Below are 20,571 nucleotides of genomic sequence, written 5' to 3'. Positions count from 1 at the left end.
CATGCATGCATGCAACATGCAACACTCACACGTACACATGGACGCACGCAACACTCACGCACCCATGCGGCACACAGCACACGACGCAACACACACGCTCACGCTCAAGTGCTCAACCTACTCCCTACGTCCGTGAAAGACTGTACATTTAGAGATTTACACATTGACCAGGGCATAATTAACGCCCAAAAGTAGCAGACTTATGTGTGCATGCGACCATTGAGATAAGAAGATTAAATGAAGGCCGTTGCATGCTGTAATTAAGGATAGACATGTAGCCTATACCTACAGCACAAGTTGGTGCATTAGTCAATCAATATCGATTTAGATTAAAGGCTAAATGCATTGGAAGTGTAGATGTACATCATGTACTACACTCTTTGTTTTATAGCCGATGTACACTCTTTGTTGGAAGACCGAGGGAGGACACGTGCATGCACTCACATACACAGCCAGGGCGGTTCGCGCGCAAGGGTTGGACTCGTGTCGCGCCTGCGTAAAGTTTTGTTTAACTGATTTCTTTGCTCTGCCAACTGACAGGTGGGACCCAGAAACCAGGTGACAATTTAACCAGTCAACAAAGTGCCACGTCGACTATGTGGCCGGTCAGTAGGGTGCAATACGGTGCTCTACGATGAGCTAGTGATCGTATAATCGCCGCAAAACTATATGTAGTGACCGTAAAGAGCGTATTGTTACATACGTTGACCGCCAGTGTATTTTTCTCGTTTCAAATTAAGCCATATTAATCGGAAAGGACGCAGTATGGACTACTACTACTAGTACTAGTACTGCTTTGATGTGTCCCGTCAACTCGCCGAACGAGGAGAAGCTTGCTTACTACGCCTCTCCCTCGCCCACGCGCGCGGTGGTTCGCAGGACGAGGAGAGGGTTTTGACTACAGCGCCCTCTCCCTCTCCCTCTCCCTCCCTCGCCCTCGCCCTCGCGGTGGACGTGCAGCAGTTCAATCGGTGTCAGATTGCCAGAAGCATATTGTACTGTAGTATCATCATTGTTGGACCTTCCGAAGAGGCGAAGAGCCAAGTGCAAGGTTCACACGAGTACGAACTGTTGAACCTCCCGAAGAGGCAAAGAGCCAAGCGCAAGGTTTTATAGGAGTTGTCGTCCTAGTAGGAGTGTACTACAACTATAGCGAACGATGCTACTGTATGATGCCGCCACGTCACGTATATCCAAAGCTGTGCCACCTTTTTTTCTCAAAGAGCGTGTTGGAGCCCGTGCAACAACCACACAAGTTGCACGTACACATAACACATTTACTAGTAATAAATTCTAAAGGACAAATGCCAGTATGCCACACAAGTTCATCTCCAATTCATGTGATAAATTTGTGCACGACTAGTCTACATATATTCACAGCGCTACCGTTCACAATTACCGTACTCCACTTACACGTTATAGATGGGCTACATGTCCTCCTCCAGGTTCCAGTCCCAGGTGTTCTTCATGGATGGCACGATCCATAGCGGTGGGCAACGGGAATCATTGTCGCAGCTTTCTAGTCCGGTTCCACACGATGGAGACTCATCCAAGCTGAAGCGGCATAAATCAGGGATAGCGTGTCCCAGCATGTCGTTCATCCGGCGGTGCGCACTGAAGACACAACCATGCTTCATGAACGGCAGGCCTTCCGTGTCGTGCACGGAAGGTGGCATCCGCTTCACAATGGGGTAGCTGTCCCCGATGAAAAGCGAGTACTCTCCAAGAGTGTTCCTCGGCACCCACGTAGCATCACGGGGGTCGAACTCGGCGCCGTTCATCTGGTACACGCGGCATCCCAGATCTGGACACATGGTGACGTACATAGTCAAGGTCCATGCATAATAATGTTGTGCTCAAATATGGCGGTCAGTAATACTGTGCAGCAAATAGTACTACTCCGGTATAGAGGAAGTAAAATAACCGGCTTATTATATATAGCCACTCTTGGCTACATGGATGAGATAGTAAGACATGGAAAAACAAAAATGGTGGCAGCTAGTGGGTTCAAGTCTTCAAGGGCCTAGCTAGCTATACGCGTCCTCCAAGGTAAAAAGTACTCCTACTAGTACTACAAAGTATACTACTAGTACAACAATGAAAGAGAAGGCGAGAGGGTTAAAAAATGGAATACCTGGGTAGATGGTGACGGTCCGATCGTGGTAGATTGTGTGACCATGTTGCACATCAGTGGTACCATGGGTAACGACTGCTAAGATAGTTGATCCCAATATGCCAAAGTCAGCTACAAGGTTCCAGGTTAGACCGAATCGCGGATGCAAATGCACATCCAGGATCGGCGATCTTATTTTGATCGGGGGATGACTGGTCCCTGCAAAATAATGGAGTACCGTTAGGGATGCAAATGATGGTTTGTGCATTCCGTTTGTAATCTCCCGTACCGTAGGATGGCAACCAGATGAAACAAGTCCCCTGGCTTGTCACCGCGAAGATGCGGCCTAGATGGCGCACGGCGTCTTCGAACGTGTAGGGGTACAAATCTGCCGCCGCCAACATGCGCCAGCCTCTGCCGTTACTGCCTCTTGCATTGATGGCAATCCTTATGTCGAACACCGCGATGAGATAGTAATCGTCGTAGCCGCGTCGCTTTGTCGGCGGGTCCGCAATTGCTATCTTCTTCAATCTCATGTAGGCATCATCATACGTATTCAAGCCCAGCCAGTCCGGAAGGCCGATCCCAATGGTGGAGAAGGGGTCTACCGGAACGGCCGCACTGCTGTGGATGTTGTGCAAAATGATGGTGGTATCCGGCCGGAGGTATGCAAGCCAATCTTCGTTGGCACCGACCCAGACCTATATATAAGACGGTGGGCAGCGGAGAAATTACGGGATGGAAATGGAATAACTAAGTACTACATGATCAAACTCCATTACTGACCTGCTCATCGGACAAAATCCGACTACCTCTCAACGTCGGCAACTCTAGCGGAGTCAACGTGCAACCATGGCCAGGGAGCGGTGGACTGTTCGAAGGATTGTCCCATAGAAGAACCTTCTCCTCGAGGACGCATGGAAGACCAACAAGCATGGCCTTTTCCCAAGCCTGTTTAAGCAGCGTCTTGAAAAAGTTGGTGCAGGAAGCACCGAGTCTTGCGGCGGTGAGGACGTCGGAGCGGCGTGCGATTTCTCCCAGAGGATCGTCGTCCAAGGTCTCCCAGCCCCGACGAGGAGGAGAACCGCCTGGCGAATCCATGGGAGCAGCGACGAACTGCCTTCTCTTCGGGGGGAGGGGAACTGGCGAGGAGGAGATAAGAGCGTAGTAACCGCAGGGCCTCGTCCCTTCCAACTGTAGATCGTTCCTCAGCGAAGGGGTGAGGCTATTATTTACTACTAGTACTAGCATTATGGAACGTTATGGGATTGCATTATACTGTAAATAATAGCACTAGTAAGAAATTTTTGGCACTAGGTAGTAGTTTTTGGCGTGGATTAAGAAATTTTGGGTATGTTTTTGCCATTTTTTGTACACGCCAACTAGTGTCAAAAAACGTCTTACATTATGTGACGGAGGAGTACGTACTCGTACTGTAGCAGTACTAGTACTACTTTTCTCAACTAGTAGTGCGATGTACTGTACTTCTAGTCTAGTCTAGTATAGTGCACCAGTTTTGAACTCTTGAATCTCAGGGCCAAGGAGCTACAGTTGGAAGTGGAGGGTACTACTGTTCTCTAGAACCATCGCTGTACTATCAATGCAGGGGAAGTACACCTGCGTAGTGGCCTAGTGGGTACTCTCGGTGCTCTATTCAGCCGCTCCTCTCACGTAGCTGGCCTACTCAGCCGCTCCTCTCACGCACACACTAGCAGCCTGTTTATCAGCGACGGTTACTGCGGGGGCAGAACATTTGAGTTATTTGATACAGCGAGACTAGGCTTTTCGCTTCCATTTGTGGAGGTGTAATGGATCTCGTCGAACTTTGTTAGTAGTTCCTTCTTTATGAATGAGATGAAGCAAAGCTTTTGCCTCCGTTTCAAAAAAACACGTCAAGAGGAATTTCTTTTATAGTAGAGCCGATAATGGAGTGAAGTCCATGCGTGCAACGCCACAAGCTACAGAGTAGTAGTAGAGCACTTTACGTACAGAGCCATATTGCACAGTTCCCAATGCCCCGCCAGGCTTTTCCGGCTCCTCGGGCTTAATTGGGAGGCGCTAGTTTAAATATGCTACTAGCTGGAAGCTGCAAGCGAGGTGCGGCTAGGGCGAGCACGCGAGCCACGGGATGCTGGGAAGGAAAACCCGTTCACGTGGCTAGGCTGTCCAGTGCACCCAGATTGTGGGGCCGCACGTCCGTTTGACTTCAAAACTCAAACTACCCGTGTAAAATATTGGCTCGCAGCGAAGTGTAGTAGTACTATTTTAAAAAAAGGCCGCCGTGCGTTCGGCCGGGATCGAACCCACAAAACGAGGTATACACTCCCGCGACCACTAGTAGTACTCGTTGGAGTACAACGCAACCTAGAATCGCCTTTTGTCGCTAGTAGTACGTACATTGTTCCTTACAAGAAACCCCTAAATGGTTAATAGTATAGCCAGCTGCTGGCTATAAGCCAGTGCCATGTCATCTACAGCCCATCTTATAGCCAACATGTACAATAATAGATCAAAAGAGTGTACTACTTTTTTATTATGTGGCCCACTTCTCATTCTCACAAAGTGCCTAGGAGCACGTGCTAGAGCTGGCTCTTCACGAAGAGCCCGCTTACCTTCTCTCTCCTCTTCTCTTTCCTCCAACTAAGCAGAAATATACTAGTTTATTTCTTATAGCCCGCTGACTCAGCTCTATTGTACTTGCTCTAATAATGCAAGAAACCACTAAAATGCCAAGAAACTACTACCACTTGCATACGTGGCAGACTTAAGATAAGACTACCTTATCAACCATTGTACATGCTCTTACCAACAAAAATCCTCGAGTGACCTCCTACCTCCGGCCCGTCCACCTAGTCATCCTCGGCCATGGGACGCAGCTACCGCCGCCGGCAGAAGGCGAGGTCAAAACCGCCGGCGGTGCGGAGCCCATGTTGCGGCAGCCCGGATGCCAGCTCCGTCCGGCGCTCGCGGCCGCTAGCTAGCCAAGATAGCTCCGTCCAGCTGCTTGTCTGCAAGGTTTGCTAGCTAGATTGGCACGGCAGCGCGGCGGCTTGCTCGCGCGCGCCGCGCTAAGGCCAGCCATCTGGCTCGAGCGAAGGCCAGCGCGGCGGCTTGCTCGCTCGTGAGTCACGCTCGGGCCAGCCTGCCAACCCGTGCGGAGGCCAGCGCGGCGTCCGGCCCGTCCGGCGGAGCGGCGGCCAACTCGCTCATCACCGGCGCCACCGACGAACACGCATCAGTACTGTTTGAAGTAATGTTCAGGAAAAATAATGATTTGAGGGGGAATAACAGGATAGAAGGTCAGATGTGGGTCCCTCGTGTCAACGGTCAAACAAAATGTGTTGGTTTAAGCTGCCTCGTCAGCACGGACGTGTGGGCCAACCCTGTCATAAATGGGTTTAAACGAACCTAATCGGTAGGAGTACTAGGTAGTTTTTGGCGTGGATTAAGAAATTTTGGGTATGTTTTTGCTATTTTTTGTACAATAGATTCTTCCTAGGGCTGGTTGAAAGTGGTAGTTTTTTGTTAAATACTCTACATATTGTAAGTAGGAGTGAAAGTTAAGCTTTGGAAGCCAATAAGCAAGGCTAGTTACATAGTGCATATGTGTACATGATTGAAAGTAAATATCAACCATGAGTGACTAATATCTTGATGGAAAACTCGAAACTATGGAATACTAGGAAAAAATGCATGGTTGGAAATACTAGCAATGTTCATGTCCGTTGCAACGAATCATAATTAGAATAATACTTATTCACAAACTTGGTACAAAACACTCTAATTTTGATATACATATGTCACTAGAGATATATTATGTTTCAATTAGAATATATTCCTTGGGCTGTTTTGGTGAGGTCAGGGAGGGATGTGGTTGGTTTTAAGATACTAATTATGGGTTTTTCTGCAAATTGGTAGACAAGTGGGATGTTGGTGAGAAAAGGCAACAACTTACCTCACAATCGTTAGATGTAGATCTAATGGTCAGAAACGACGGATGGCAGACACACCAGCATCACCAACTTAGTCTTGTGTAGGAGTACTAGCAAGATCCGTGCATTGCACGGAACATCAAGATGCATTTTTTTATAAAACACTTGTTGTGATTGACCCTTGCGGGAGTAATCCCATGTGTAAAAACTAATGATATCTCGAGAAATATGAGATAAGGTGAAGAGGAGTGGGGTGTGGTGGTGGTTGGTGGTCGGACTGAGCGGAGGCATGGGGATTGACGACGCCGGCAGCGGCCACCAGGCCAGTTTGTTCCAGAGGCTTCCTTTCTTAATTGCTCAACAATGAGGTTTGTTGGAGATAAGGATGAACGAGGGAAGGCCTTGTCTGCAAATGTGGAGAGGGGTGCGGGTATCTTTTAGTTTAATTTCCATCCGTCAGATATAGATCGGACGGTCTATATTGCAAGATGGCACACGTACCATCATCACCAACTCGGTTTTTTATAAGAGAAGAAATATAAGTATGGAGATACAAACGTATTATCGATACTTGCTTCCGTAAACTAGCATCTACATTCTATTCAACGCCTCGGCATGTGGGGCCTTAGCACAATGACTTCTCGACTGTGTAAAACAAAGATTTTCCCGTCGCCGACAAGGAGGGGGTGACGGCGGCGCGCTTTTTGGCTTGCTCTAGTCCTAGTAGTCATACTAGGTGGTCTAAGCACGTGTAGATTTATTCTTTTTCACGTCTCGTGTTCGCCGTACTGCCACGACTGTTGATGAATAGACGGTAAGTTATTCACGGGGAAACCCTTGTTGAGCGTGTTTGCGAGAGAGAGAGAGAGACAGTGTGCGTGTGTGATATGTTAGAGACTGAGGCAATGATAACAGATTCTTTGTGTCTATGTGTGTGGAGGATAGAGAGAGACATGTACATGGGGCTTTGTGTTGTGTAACGTGGAGACACATATACATAATTAGAGAGTGAGTGTGTGAGATACACATGCGGACATGAGGAGAGATGAGGATCCAGATAAATGGGTGTTTGTGCGTGTCTGTGTGTGTTTGTGCACGCGTTTGTGTGTGAGAGGGAGAGAGTGTATGTGGAGTAGAGAGACCACTGATGATGTAAACCTAGTATAAGGGAAGGGGGAATGGTGTGACATGTGTAGTAGCGAGATAGCACGGGTGCGGGCGGGGGGAGCAGACTATTTGGAAGAGACATCGAGTGTGTGTGTGGGAGAGGGGTGTGAGAGCGAGAGAAAGAGAGAGCTAGCGACGGAGAGAGAGAGAGAGAGGAAGAGAGGGGGCGAGAGGGGTCGTTTGTGTCCATAAATGGCGTATAGATAGGGAGACAATGTTGATGTTGTCCGAAATTGGCCTATGAACGGAGACGCAAGGGAAGCGAGTCATCGTGTGTGTGATAGGGACTTCATGAGAGATCTAGAATAGATGGTGTAGAGAACAATGTGCGAAATCGAGAACGATTATACATTAGGGAGCTATGCAAAGAGTCACGACATATATGTATACAGGGAAGGAGCTGGGGCGGGTCCGCATGTGGGAGAGATAGAAAGAGGAGAGTGGTGCACAAGGAGACAAAGTGTGCTTGTTTGCAGTGGGGGTGGTGTGTGAGGTGAGTGCGCGAGAACCACATGACTAGGGAGATAGACGTTTGGGGGCGACGTTTTGTGTGTATGGGAAATATACACTCTACATAGTGCGTGTGCTTGGGTAAGAGAGATAGCGGGAGACCTAGAGAGTGAGGGAAGAGATGTGTGCATGCCCGAGAGACAAAGTGATAGAGACCTATGTTGGGGTCCGGACTTTACAAGAGAGAGGGGTGTTAATGTGCTCGTGTGTTGGTGTTTGGGGGAGAGAACGACTTCTCTATGTGTGTGTGTGTGTGGTGGTGGGGGGGGGGTTGACTTCAGATAAAGAGTGAGGTGTCTATATTTGAGGGACTTTAGCGTAATTGAGATATTGTGCACTCATGGTTGATCAATTTGTTTCACAGTTTGTACTATGAGATAACGATACTTTTGAACATGCGTGATATACCTTGATGTACCAGAATTACAAACCTAAGATTGGAATTTTGGAATTCGACTCCATCATTAGCTTTTGTAATTCATTTAAACGGAGGTACATTTTTTAAGCCGGGATTTCGTGATTTCAAATTCATATATCAAACCTAGAGATATACACATACGGGCATGTTCAAACTTTATAATCATCCACTTTATTCATACACATACACATTTTTGCTTTTGTCATCATATTTAGGATAAACACATTTGGAATTTCATTTGAATTGGACCGTATGATGGTATTTGCTTGTAGTAGCTCAATGATCCATATTTGAATTGAATGGACAATCTAAGTTTCGAGTTGGAGACATTGATTTTCAAAACTTGCACATTTTTTTGCGTGCAAAACAAACAAATTGTCGGCCATGATATCATAGTCGGCCGTACGAGAGCAGAATACTTATAATTTTAGGCGCCAAAAGCTTTCAAACTTCCCGCTCACATCGAAATATCACGCGCCCGAAAGTTTAGCCCTGCGATATTCCTGTTTTACCCCTGCCACATGAACGGAAAAGGGCTGCTTTGGTAACTCCATTGTTTTCCCCTCTTTGCCCCCAACATTCTTCCCCAGAGCCCCTCCCCTTCCCCTCCCCGACCCCCCAACCACGGCAAGCCGCCGAATCTAGTCCTCCGCCGCAGCGGTGGACCTCACACCCCGCCGGATCTACCTTCCGCACCTTGGAACCCCCAACTGCCAACTCACCACTTCACCGGAGCCGCTTCAGCGACTGGCTTGTCCACCGCTCCAGATCTCCTTGACCGCCATCATGGTCCACCGCACCGGATCTGCTTAACCGGCGCCCTCGTCCACCACAGCGTAGGCCCTTCACTGACTCCCTCGTCCGCCCCTTCGCTGGCCCTTCATACAAGCCCTCGTCCGCCGCAACAGATCCGCCTCACCGAAAGCACTGTACAACGCGCCCGCCGAAGCCTTCGTCCACTGCACCGGACCCGCTCCACGGACGCCATATTCAACTCCACCGGCCCTGCTTTACCGACGCCGCAGCCTCATCAGGTTATTTCGATTTGTACTCCTTCGGTTTTTCTCTTTATCGTGCAACTGTTCACTTACCACAGATGAGCTTTCTTGTATGTCGACAGGCGCCGCAACCGTAGCACCGGAGCCGCTTCAGCGACGGCGACAGCCGGCCCAAACTCAACCGCAACACGAGCACCATCGACGATCCTTAGCTATCAAGTATGACAACGATACCCATACGCCGCCGAGAATCAGGTACTATTATCCAACGGCCGGCGCCTACGTTCACTTTCCTAGCATAAGCACCGCACCTTTGAATTTCTTCAGGGCATCATTCAGTTTTTCATGAGACGCGTTATTCTGCTTGCACCTGTAGGGCCATACTTCTGGCAGTGAACATGTTACATGTGCTAAATTACATACCAGTGCACATATAGTTAATATGCTTTAGTTTTGTTCTGATGCCACCTGTTGGTTCCATCAGACTGCTTAATGTTCTCTATGCTTAATTACACATCAGCAAACTAGCATGTGGTTCCGCTGCTTTTTGTTCGTTTTACCCTACATTTTCTGATGCTAGCTATTACATCACTGCTCCGAGCCTCTGTTCATTACTTGTTTGTGTGTTCTTGATCTTCCCAAGTTGCATGACTAATTTGATGCTTCTATTAATTATGGAGCTGCCAACCCCATCAAGCAAAATATTTGTTCTTTTGGGGCTGGCACCTCGAACAAGCATAAAAATAGAGGGAAGCAGATATATTGTCGTGTATGCACACACCCTTCTTTCATTAGTTTAGATGAACCATTGATGATCAATTCGGACCAGTGCATGCGATTAAAATTAATTTTACCTAAATAGATGGTGCAGAATAAACTACAACAACTAGATTTGCAACCACGGGATGCTGACGATATCTTCAAAGAACATTGCAACAGCAGCTAGGCTTCACAGCAACATATGGTAAGCCAGTGTGTTTTAGTACATGTGAAATGTAATGCGAGTGGGCTGCTTTCTTGGCTTGTGCCCTCAACGTGTAATCCTACCGAATTACAAATAGTTCAGTTGTCTGCTTTGCTGTATTGCTTGATTCGAATGCTTATTTGTTGTTACGCTATACCTGAGTTGGCCAATATGTCAGCAGTGCCTGCTGTACTATCGTAAAGAAATGCATGCCTATTTCATTTGAGTCCTTAACTTTTCCTCTCAACTTCATCACAAGACTGTCTTCGTAGTTTATATGAGGCCACACTGTTAAGTGCTTTCTCAGATTATTTCAACTGCTTAGATGCCTTGGCAACTTAAATATAGCGGTTGTACACTCCCTTTCAACTAGGGATGTCAACTGGGTCCCGTTTAATCCCGATTAAAGTCCACTAGTGGTATGATAGTTCAAAAGAGTTTTTGTTTTTTGAGGAAAATGAACTAGGGAGGTAGCAAAAACTAACTAGATGGGACTGGCGGATGTCGTTTATTTGCCACTTACATCCCTAGTTTCATCTTACCATTTTAATTTCTTTTCGGCTGATGCTGCTTCGAACCATTTAAATATAGTTTGCCATGCTCGGCAATAATTCGTCCGTCGTTTACCATGTAAGCTTACTGCCTGGATCATACGATAACTATCTCTTACTGATGTCCAGCAGAAACCTTTCAGGATGCCGTTCACACTAGGACACAATGTACAACCCCAGAATCTATTTGTGGAAGCAGTGCGCCATCCATGTTACCAGATGGTAGCAGTTCAGAGGCAACACCGCCGGAGAGCAGTCTGAGCACAGATATTATAGTGCTTGAGGCTCTACTAGAGGCAGAAAGAGATGGTGTGGCTGCCATGAATGAGGTAATCTTTATCTTGAGGCTGGAAATTACGGAATTAGCGGCACGCATTATGCAAGCAACCCAAGAATTGGAGGAAGTAAGAATGTTGCATTTGAAGACGGAGGAGGTCCTGCTGTTTCTGCTATCTGAAGCCCAAGGTAATCCCGGTTCTTCTTTAGATACCAGTTGAAATTGTCATTAGATTATTGTACTTGCATGTTGTGTCATGTCTCTGAATGGATTATGTTGCAAGACCCCCTATGTTGTCCATGTGTTGTAATGATCCGAATTTTTTAGGCGAGGTAATCCTCAGTACTTGTATGATTGACATAAGGTGAACTGTTTTTCGTGTGAGCATATTGTATTGGATGAAATAACTGTTTGACTCAGAGTGTATCCAACCTACTGAATTCGAAGATCACGGCATTTCTAAATCATAATCATATATAAAGGTGGAATAAATCTTTGTTGTGGTTTTGAAGAAATAAATAACAAAACGTATAATTATCTGTGGATATTCGTAATCGAATACAAATTGGATTTGAATTTAGTTTGCCAGGTCCCAGGGCAAACGTGAATGCTAATTCTCCCAAGTTTTGAACGAAGCGGCTAAACACCCACTATAATTTGTGGGCTGCCCGAAGCAAGTGTTTGCGAGATGGAAATTACTGTCTACCCCTGACACTTGACATCCTTATCGACCGGATTTACACTGCTGTCGATAGGGGTAGACTAGTAACTTCAATCAGACGTGACACGACGGCCTCTGAGCCCATTCAGACACGGTGGGCGCCAAACGTGGGCGGCAAAACACATTTGATTCAAGCTCGTCCGAAAGACATGTGTCTCTTCCTCCATTTCCCCATTCATACACGGTGGGCGGCAAAACAAACTCTCCTCGTCCGAAATCGATGTAGGCTAATATTTTAAATAGGGGCAGATGTGTAACTTCCATCAGACGTGACACAACCGCCCTACCTGTCAGGCCCGTTCATACACCGTGGGCGCCAACCGTGGGCGGCAAAACACCCTCTCCTCGCCCGAAATAGTTACCGGCAAATATTTGGGAGATGCGAGATTACCGTCCTATCCCCAACCGACGCGATGTCCGAAATTTTAAACGGGGGATAAGTTCGTAACTTTCCCCCATTTCAGAGAAGCGCGTCCCAAAGTTTGAGATCCCCCTCCCCTCCATTTCCCCATTCATACACCGTCGGCGGCACGACAACCTCCGCACTGCGGCCAGCCTCCTCCGTCCGCCACCCCATCCTCCACCTTGCCGGAGCCGCTACCCCTACCCCGTCGTCCACTGCAAGAGATGGACGTCTCTCATCCACGGCGCTGGACCAGGATCCTTTCATCGCCTCCTCTCGCTTCATCGGCGCCGTCGTCCACCTTGCCGTTGCCGCTCCTACGACCGCCTCGTCCACGGCAACAGGATATATCCCCCGACCCGGCCGTCTGCCGTCTAAAGTCTTCTTCCCCGCCGCCGACAGCCATCGCACCCGCAGCACCCTCAACGTATCAGCATAGGCCTACACGGCGTCGCAAGAGAGGTGGTACTCTTCCATATGTGCTTAAGTTATTGATCTCACCCGGAAAATAGATCGTAATTTGTTTACTGTACTTTTCTTGTCCGTACCAAATCGTAGTGGCTAGTTGAAAGCAAACATTGGTTGCGAAGTAGCTTTGTCCGGTTTGCACCTTCAGATCCGCCATGGCACGGGCACTATACTCGTAAAGCTTATGGTTTCCCCCCTTTATATTCACTACCATCATCGTAGGTGCTTCGTGTCGTGCTAGCACTGCTCCTCAAGACCTCAACCCAAAGCTTACGTGTTGAAATACGAATCTGATATGATGCTCATATCACTAAAACAGAGAACGTTTAATTGGTCACCTAATGTTCCTATATTCGTTTCGAAAAGCATGTGCGCCACCCACTGGTCCAGCTAGTTCCACTTTCCTGATTTTTCTCTTGATGCTTAGGGTTTTCCCCTTTTATCTACTCTACTATGATCTGCGTAGGTGCTTTCTGTCGTACTAGCATTACTCCACCCTTCAAGCTAAACAACACAACACTCAGAATTCGAAAGCTTAGTTGTTCAAATATGATTGTGATATGATACTGATATTAGTTAACCGACACATTTAATTGGTTAGCTAAAGGTCCCACTTGAGTTTCCAAATGCATGTCGCGACATATAGAGAGACAGCATAATTGCATTTCTTTGTCACTTGTTGACCGTACTTTCTTGTCCATACCAAATCTTAGTTGTTATTTCAAAGCAAACATCGGTTGCTAACTACCCTTTGCGCGGTTTGCAGCTTCAGATCTGCCATCCCACTGCCACGGTCAACACTGTACTCATCATGCTTATGTTTTCCCCATTTTATGATGACCACAATCAGCCTACGTGGTTCGTGTCGTAATAGCACTGCTCCACCCATCGAGCTAAACAAGCTTAGTTGTACAAATTCATATCTGATATTATTGCTGATATTAGTAAAACTGAGAGATGTTTAATTGGTTAGCTAAATGTTCCTACTTTAGTTTCGAAATGCATGTGAGCCACATATGGAGAGACCGGAAAGAATAGTATTTCTCTGTGCGCTCTGGTTCATCATGGGTGGCCAACCGACATTGTATTGAAAGACTTGTAATATCTTCAATCTGCTTGCTCTTCTGCTCTTCTTTAAGATGATACTCTTCTCTTGCGGTCGACTGGTCAGGTCGAGTTGTTCTCCCTTAGTATATTTTGAATCTGTCAGGTCAGGTCGACTTGTTCTTCTTTACTATATGTTGAAGCTATCATCTGCGAAGTGTCATCACTTCTGGAGCTCTCATATTTTGAGTAGTAGGCCACATTATATTAATGCACACAACAAATTACAGCATGCATGGCATCTTTTAAAAGAATTGCAGAGATAGCACAAAGGGGTTTACAGGGAGGCAGTATTGGATTAGAATCACTTCTGCATTACAAAGAAAATCTCACTTGTTTTTATGTTTTCATGCATGTCAGATATTGAACATTATCAAAATGAATATGAGAATGGGCGCACGAGAGGAATATTGCGGAACGATCCACTGGCTAACAAACTTGGCATGGTGGAGGATGGCCTATCTTATTCACCCATCAAGGTGCTTGCTCTAACTTTGCAAAGTTGTATTGGTCGCACATATTTTGCATCTGACCTCTTGCATTACTTCTACTTTGTTACACCATCTGCTTAGTTTAAGCATCATATATGAGTATATGCCATACCTATCCATTTTCTGTACCTATTCCATGTGTCGTCACACTATGTTTTTCCAGTCAAATGTTGTTCTTTCGTAATAGATGTCCAAAAGGAAGAGGGTGAGTGCAGATCCTCAAGGAGTACAAACTAGGTATTTGGAAAAGGTAGTGATACCTATTAAATCAGATAGATCAGCAGCCACAGAAAACACAGGCCCAACTATACCACACTCTACCCCTATTAGAACTGCTGGGAGCCCAGCATCAGGTACTGTCTATGATATCAATTCAAAATTTGAACTCCTAAATTTCTGCTTGTGCCTTACCTTCTCTCTTGTATGAAAACTAATTTCAGATGAATCTCCTTGCTCAAAGGATCATACGATCTCAAAACAATAATGGGCTCTGCATTGCTCTTGTCAGTACCTCTCTCCCTTTTGCCTTGTAACGCTGTACTTAATTAATTGCTATTTGATTATGTATCATCAGTCTGCACCTGAGCTTCATTATCCTCTGTTTCTTCCAATATTATTTGATCTATATTTACTCTATATTTACGCTTATAAAGAATTTTCTTTGGGGAATTTATTGAATTATCCTTCCATCAACATGGAGAAGGGCTTTGTCCAGCCCGTGTTAACATGTAATGTAAGTTCATCCTTCTCAAGCCTTCAAACTTTGTTCTAGTATAGATTTGGATATGCATCATTTCCTCCACTGCTGTTTGCTTTGCTGTTACATCTGATTGGATGTTTGCAACAACTACCAGTTTCAAATTGTAGTTGTAAAAACATGTTCCTTATGTAGAACAGATCCATTTATTTGCTTATATAATTGTGAAACCTGTTACGTGTCTCCTTGTTTCTCTTTCAGACTCGTATCTCTTACGCCAGGCAGAACTCTAGGGAAGATAGTGAGCCAAACCATCTTGAGGACAGTGAGATGACCCCAAGGTCCTATCTTGATGAAGACAGAGTTGAAGCTACTCACCAGCAGGTGTGAGACAACCTCTGTGTAGTCGCTGCCTCAATCAGTTCGAGTTCTTCAGTCTCAACTTAAAGCGAAAAGGCTTGCTTCAGCTCAGCTCCGACTTGAAGTCAAAGATGCAATGAAGATGTCAGAGGACTGCCGTGCGCACCATCATGCCTTAAATCTAGTGTTGATGCATCTATCGTTGACACAACTGAGGTCTACTCAGCTTCTTCAGCTGTTTGGGGGGCCCGACGTGGCCAGGCCTAGTGCCTTCAGAAGTGCTCTCAGTTTTGTATATTCTTTTGTCGGCGCGTTTATTTGCACTGGTGGCAAACTTTGATGCCCAGTGGATGTAATATGTGTGATAGTCGTGATAGCCTAGCATAAGTTGCTTGCTTATTTATTTCCTTGTTGTCTTGTTTATTTGTTTGCTTGTAGTCATTGCAGTTCTTTTTCCGCAGTTTGCTAGTGGCTACAATAACCTATTTTCTAAAACTAGGCCACAATAACCATGGGCTAATATTTACTGTAGTGACACTGGGCCTCCTACGGGCCGTAGAAACAGTGGGCCTTCTACGGGCCGTAGAAACAGTGGGCCTTCTACGGGCCATAGAAACAATGGGCCTTCTACGGGCCATAGAAACAATGGGCCTTCTACGGGCCGTATCATCAATGGGCCTTGTACGGGCAGTATGATCGATTGGCCAAACATGGGCCAATAACAGGCCGCATTATGGTCGTAAACGGGCTAGAGTTGGAATCTTCCGTTCATGGGCCAACCATAACGGGCCATCGTTAATAGGCCGTATTTGATGACGCTATGAAAACGGCCCAACGTATTAACGGACCACGAACGGGCCGACTGTAACCACGGGCTAAATTTGGCCCACAAGCAGAAACTGACAGTAACGGGCCGTAAGTAAACGAATGCTGGAAATGAGCCCAAGAATAAATGGGCTCTGAGAAGGCTGAAAGATAACATGGGCTGGAAACGGCCCAACGGAATAACGGGCCGTTAATGAGTATAAAGTGATACATTGTTCATTACGGGCTAGTTTCACCACAGGCCGTTAATGGGTGTAAAGTGATACACTGTTCATTAAGGGCCAGTTTCACCACGGGCCGTTAATAGGCCAAGAGTTTCATAGGGCCTCATATGGGCCGAAATACGTCATGGGCCAGAAGTGAAAACAGGCTGGAATCAAATTGGGTGGCCCAGATGATGCTACTGGGCCTAATTCGGATAGGGCGTAATGGGCCTTGGGTTAGCGGGCCGTAAATGGGCTATATGCGAACAGGCCATTAACAGGCTTTACATGGGCCGGCCCGCCACCTTTTGACCAAGTCAAACAGGCCGGCCTTTTCACAGGAATGGGCCTCTGTTGGGCCGTGCCATGTGTCGACGTATCATAGGCGCCTTCTGTCCAATGAGTGGATGACATCTGTCCCAACGATGAGCCGACACGTGTTTCCTCCAGCCAATGATGATTTTACACGTGGAAAATCCCCATTGGTCGGGGCTGTTAACGGGTTATCGGATCCAAAATCCGACCCGATAGCTTAACGACGTTCCGTTACGGTGGATGCCACGTGTCGGTCACCCTTGATGAAAGCACTTCTGTGACGCGGGATTTATCGTCATGGAAGTGGACACTTCCATGATGATAATTTTGGTAATGTCATGGAACACTTCTACGACGGCACAGGTATGACTATCTTGATTCTTTCATAAAATCGTCATGGATGTACATGCATGACAGAAAATGCGACCTACTGTGACAAACACGTATCATCACGGAAGTGTATTTTTTTGTAGTGAGTGTAGGGGATTCTTAAAAGTAGAAGAATAGTTCGATGCATCTAATAACAAGAGCAACTGGGAATGATTGTTTGATCAACAAGGGTATGAAGTTATCCGTAAGGATATATCAGAGGTAGCGAGTTGCAAAAGCGACGAGCACAAAAGTCTCGGGAAATACTGAAGGGTATCTTCGGAATCTTCTGGTGAAGCAGGCCATCATATGGAATGAAGGGGCTCTCCGGGAGAAAGTATTTACGAGAACCTAGAGTTGGAGTTAGCAAAACCATTTAACCCGAATGGAAGAGAGATCAGAATCCCAGAGTATAGACGAGGAGTAAAAGATCCTAATACCACCCAATGGCGACGTGGGCCCGTAAGCCACACAACCATGTTAGTAAAAGATTCGTAAAGACTAGACTCAACTTCGGACAAGGAGCTGGAAAGGGGGATTCCTACAGGCAGTCGGCTCTGATACCAACTTGTGACGCCCTCGATTCAATCATACACTAATCATACACGCAAATGTGTACAATCAAGATCAAGGACTCACGGTAAGATATCACAACACAACTCTAGACACAAAATAAAATAATACAAGCTTTATATTACAAGTCAGGGGCCTCGAGGGCTCGAATACACAAGAGTCAACGGAAGCAACAATATCTGAGTACAGACATGAGTTAGACAAGTTTGCCTTAAGAAGGCTAGCACAAAAGCAACAACGATCGAAAAGGCAAGGCCTCCTGCCTGGGAGCCTCCTAACTACTCCTGGTTGTCGGCGGTCTCCACGTAGTAGTAGGCATTGGAGGTGGCATCTGGCTCCTGGGCTCCGACATCTAGTTGCATCAATCGGAAAGAAGAAGAAAGGGGGAAAAAGGGGTAGCAAAGCAACTGTGAGTACTCATCCAAAGTACTCGCAAGCAAGGATCTACACTACATATGCAACATTATCAAAGGAAGGCTGTATATGTGGACTGGGTTGCCGAAATGCCAGAATAGAGAGAAGGCCTAGTCCTATCGAAGACTAGTATCTTCAGCTTCTTCAAGCATCTTGCAGCATCAGAAGAGAGATAAGAGTAGCATGAAGTAAAGTAGTAGAAGTGTTATCAACCTCGACCAGAGATCCTTTCTCGACTCCCTGCGAGAAAGCAATCCCAGAGCCATACTATCCATTTCTCATATCCATGTCTCATCTCAAGTATCCGGTTCTAGTTTATCGATCGGGATACAACTCCAAGTGTCCATTACTGTAAGACAGTCAATCGATAGATGATTTCTTCCCTGCAGGGGCGCACCAACTTACCCATCACGCTCGATTAACTCCGGCCGGACACACTTTCCTGGGTCATGCCCGTCCTCGGCCAAACAATACGCCGCAACCCGACCTAGTCTTAATAGAGAGGCTAGCACGCCGGACTAAACCTATGCCCCCAGGGGTCATGGGCCATCGCCCCGGGAACTCCTGCACGTTGCGAACGCGGCCGGCGAGCAGACCTAGCTACCTCCTTAAAAAAGGTAGGTGCTTACGCAGTCCAACCCGGCACGCGCCGCTCAGTCGCTGCCGTCTAATAAGGTTCGGCTGATGCATATGACGGAGAACACCCATACTATGCCCACGTGATGGTTAGTGCTATCAGGCGAGAGGCCCCTTGGATCAAATATCCAAATCGTAGTGTATTAGGAGCACGCGGTAACAAGCAGAGACTCATGAAAGATGTGACCCCGTTGCCCCGTCTCGAGGACTTGCGGCAAGGGCTAGGAATGCCCGGCCACGCCTCATAATTATCTCGTGGGCACCCTCCAGGTCAAGCCGTCTCCACATCACTCGCGGGTACCCCTCAGGGTCGACCCGCCTTTCCAAGTAACAGTGGTAAAGTCCAAGTATCCGTGTGTCCAAACATCAAGGGGAAAACCCGAGGAATCACCCCCGGTGAATTCCACTCGATGTAATCATCAAGGTGAATGTAAGAGGAACCACCCCCGAGGTTCACACTTAAGGGGTTGCACGACAGAGTCGTATCGGAAGTGGTTAAGGTGGAATCACCCACGATGACCACGACCGAATAGCTACAATACAGGGCTAACATCAGAAGTGCTGTAGAGGTCTCACCCTCGGCACTCGATAGTACCCCAGTAGTGTCGAGCAACTACGGGGAAAGTGATGTGCGGTGCCGGGGCCTGGTCTTTGATCCCGTTGATCGGGTCTTCAATGATGAAGCAGGGGCAACAAGGACAAGGTGGGGGTCACTGATGGATCACTAACCAACCTGTACTAAGCAGTTTAGGATAAGCAGGTAGGTAACAATAAGCAGGTTACAAAAGTAGGCTATGCCTCAGAATAGGAGCAATCAATTACAATAGCAAAATCTAATGCAAGCATGAGAGAATGGAATGGGCGATATCGGGATGATCAAAGGGGGGCTTGCCTGGAAGCTCTGCTGAAAAGGAAGAAGTGTCGTCATCGACGTAGTCGATCACAGGGGCAGCATCGGTCTCGGGGTCTACCGGAGAGAAGAGGGGGAAGAAACAATAATTATTTCACAGGAAAGGGGGCGTGGGGCCCCGCTGTCAAGGGCCCATAGGCCATAGCGGGCACGGGTTATCGGGCGGGGGCACGGGCGCTCGGGCGCTCGCCAGCATGGTCGTCGAGGCCATGGCCTCGGCTGATGGCGGCCCGCGGGGCGAGGTCGCCGGCGATGGGGGAGTCACCGGACGGAGCCGCCGGGGGGGGGGGAGAAGCGGCGACGGCGGCAGCGTAGGGCGGCGTGCGGGCGGGAACGGGGCGAGCGGCCGTGTGCAGAGGCACGGGCGCGGGGCGCGCGTGCGGCGGCGAAGGCGCAGCCCCGGCGCGGCAAGGGGAGGCAGCACGGAAGCGGCGGGGCGGACGCGGCCATGGGGCTTTTGCCGACGGCAGCGAGCGGCTGCGGTCAGTGGCGCAGGGGGCGGCGGGCAGCGGTGGTCGGAGGCGGGAAGGGTCACGGCGGCGGCTGGAGCCGAACGCGCGGGTGGAGTGGTGCAGCAGCAGCAACAGGGACGAGCGGGGATGGGGCGGCGGACGGCGGCCTGCGAGCGGAGGGGCCGAGTGGATCGCGGCTAGCAGCGTAGAGCAGCGGCAGGACAACATAGGCGGCCAAGGCAGCAAGCGAGTGTGGGGCATGGCCGGGGCGCGGCGGGTGCACGCACACGCGGCCGGACATGGCTAGGGGGTGCGACCACGGGCGGACGAGCATGGTTGCGGCCATGGAGCTTCGGGCACGACGGGACGAGCAGTCTACGGCGTCGGATCGAAGGGGGAAAACGGGGGAGATGGAGGAGAAGCTCACAACGAAGCTCGAGGACGTGGTCGGGGAGGCCGGGGTTGTTGGCGAGGCAGCGAATCAAGCGATGGCGTCCGTCAGCTGTGGTGGAGGGAGACGACGCGCGCGACGCGGAGGCAGCTCCCCGGCTTCGCTTCCGGGGCGTGGGCGACGAAGACGAAGGCGTCGGAGGTCCTGGACGCGGTGGCGCAGCACCGGGCGACCGGTGGCCGCGTGCTCAACGGAGGTGCGGCAGCGAAGCTGTCCGCCACGGGCGATTTGGAGATGCAAGGTGCAAGA

Source organism: Triticum aestivum, chromosome 3D (genome assembly GCF_018294505.1).
Source record: "Triticum aestivum cultivar Chinese Spring chromosome 3D, IWGSC CS RefSeq v2.1, whole genome shotgun sequence".
Taxonomy (NCBI): domain Eukaryota; kingdom Viridiplantae; phylum Streptophyta; class Magnoliopsida; order Poales; family Poaceae; genus Triticum; species Triticum aestivum.
The sequence above is the reverse complement of the archived record's forward strand: the minus strand, read 5'-3'. Positions refer to the sequence as shown.